The sequence below is a fragment of the Molothrus ater genome, chromosome 12 (assembly GCF_012460135.2).
Source record: "Molothrus ater isolate BHLD 08-10-18 breed brown headed cowbird chromosome 12, BPBGC_Mater_1.1, whole genome shotgun sequence".
Lineage (NCBI taxonomy): Eukaryota > Metazoa > Chordata > Aves > Passeriformes > Icteridae > Molothrus > Molothrus ater.
In genome coordinates this window covers 17,857,626-17,860,225 of record NC_050489.2, presented here as the reverse complement: position 1 = coordinate 17,860,225, position 2,600 = coordinate 17,857,626, and positions in this window count along the sequence as shown.

Sequence of the window (2,600 nt, the reverse complement as noted above, 5' to 3'; positions counted from 1 at the left end):
CTTCGCCGCGCTGCGCTGCGGAGCGCCCCGGGGCCAGCGGGGTGGCACCACCGGCACCAGCGGGGTGGCACCACCGGGATCAGCAGGCTGGGAGCAGCAGCAGGGCTGGCTCCGTCTCCCCGGCAGCTCCGGGTTACCTGCAGGGAGACAGAGGCACCTGGAGCTGCCGCCAAGTCACGCCTTCCTTCCCTCGGCCGCCGGAGCCGCAGGGAGGTGCGCGCCCTGCGAGCTGCTCCCATAAAAGCCGGCCGGGAAGGCTGGCTGTGTGTGACACCGGGCTGCGACACGAGGCACACCTCCATGGGCACCTGAAGAGCAGGTTGGGGTTTTTCCTCCGCCCTCAGAAGGATTGCTGCGGGAGGAGCGTCGGCGGGGAGATAGGGAAGGTGTTTGGCCAGGGATAGGTTACATGCACGGCCGAGCCTGTTTGTAAACTTCCAGGCTGGGATGGTTCTTCTTAGGAAATGCTCCAGTCAGCACAACGCCGGGATTTAGGAGTGTTTACATCATGGAGGTGTGATGTGGGGATCTGTAATGATCATTTTTCAAACCCACAGTGTTTCATTTGTGCTTTCGTGGTGAAGCCCAGCACACAGCTCAGGTTGGATTTTGGTGTCCAGAGCTGGACTTCAATAATCCCTGTGAGTCCCTTCCAGCTCCCTCTCCTCTGGTTTGTGATTCTAGGATTGATAAAGTGCACTGGTTGCATCAGTCCCAAAGATTTATGGCCGCCTGTCAGGGAGCATCACGCTCTGGTTTGCCCCAGGAGACCGACATCCTCCCCCAGGCACTGTGACTGCAGGGTCCACTTACCCTTAAACTGTCCTTGAGGTGTAACCTGGGAGATTCAGATCCTCCTTTGACAGTAGAAACTGCACTGAGGGAATAAAAGTCATTCCCAGACAGAGAAAAACAGATGTGCACTTTTCTTCAGGAGAAGAGAGTTTCCTCCAAGGACAATGTCCAGAAAACTGCACATTTATTTTGCTCTGGACCACGATGAGGCCAAGCCCCATGACCTCTGTGACAGCCCGTGGTGCCAAAACCCTCACCAAAACGCTGCTTTTCCTTGGAGCATCTGTCTCCTGTTTGCATCCCCCGGGTCCCACCAGGTCCAGGAAAAGCTGAGGAGCCCCTGGGCCACCCCACAAAGCGCCCACCGAGGTGTTGTGGAGGGAGGGAGGGGCTTCTTCCCATCCTGGGAGGAAAACACAGCGATTGGGAAACCCTGCAAGGAGCCGGGACCTTGTAAAACCCAGCTGGGGCTTCCCGGCTCCCGCGGTTGAGCAATTCTTTCGCAAGGATCCGAGCGGGATGCGTCAGGCGGAGGGAGGGAGCTCCTGCATCACCCAGCAGCGCTCCTTCCCGTGGGAAAGGAGCCAGCGGTGATGCTGGGCTCTGATTTTCGGGAATCTCACATTCCTGAGAATGTGGCCCTGCCCAGGGCTTAGGTAAGGTGCTTAGCCAGGGCTTGGAGCAGATACAGAGGGATTTGGGCTTTATCGTATGGGAATCGGGAGGTGAAACCTCTCTGAGCTCATTTGTGCTCTTGAACTGGTTCCCCCTCCTCGTGCAGCTCTTCCAAAGAGCTGGAGCACGTCCAGCTGGCTCTGGCAGCTCCTGACAGGGCACAGCAGCACTGCCTGCCGGGGAATCCCTCCCCCTGCCCACCTGAGCCTGTTTGTGGTCTCCACAATCTTAACATCACCCCAAATCCTTGTGTTCCTGCCAGAAAAGCGGTGGAAAATATCTTCCCCCTTTCGAGGCAGGTAGGAAGAAAATTTCCCTTTGGTTTTGCTTTTGCTTTTCTCACCCCAAATCCTCACCCATCATCCATGGAGCTGCTGCCCAGTAGAGCATCCTGGGGCTGTGCTGTGCATGGTGAGCCCGTGCCCATTGTGGCTCTCATTAGCCACCATGGCTAATTGAGCAGCAGGCTGATCCTTTCCTTATTTAGCATCATCCCCTTGGCACAGTCCTGCTGCTTGTAGAGACACATGGAGCTGCAAGAGCAAAATCCAGAATCTGCACCACACCCACGGGGTAGGGATGGGGAACAATGCCCTGAGTGGGACTGGCAGAAATTCCAAGACAAAAAGGACACAGAAAAGGAGAAAAACGTGTTGATGAGTATAATAATAATAATAATAATAATAATAATAATAATAATAATGAACCATAACAATCACAGCAGGCTGTTTTATTATCCAGCAAACTGGGGAGGAACAGCCTGGTTTGGGCTCAGGATCACATCCCTCTCATCTTTGTGTTCCCTCAGTTCTGTTTTGGGAAATTGTCTTTGATGAGATGGAATAAATGCAGGAAAATAATGTTGCTGTTTGCCCCTCACTCTGAGAAATTGCTGAACGGACTCAAGTTTCATTTTCTTGCTGCTGTTGATTTTTTCATGTTCAGAAAATCTAATGAAAAATTAATGTATTTTGCTATCCCATGGCTCAGAAAATCCTGGGAGTAGGCTGAATCAGGACTATAATGTTAAGAAAACAACACTAATACAAGTTGTATTTCTTCACTCTATCATTTTCACGCCCTAAAAACATAACACAGCCCAATTTCAGTGCCCTTACAGTATTTCCTAT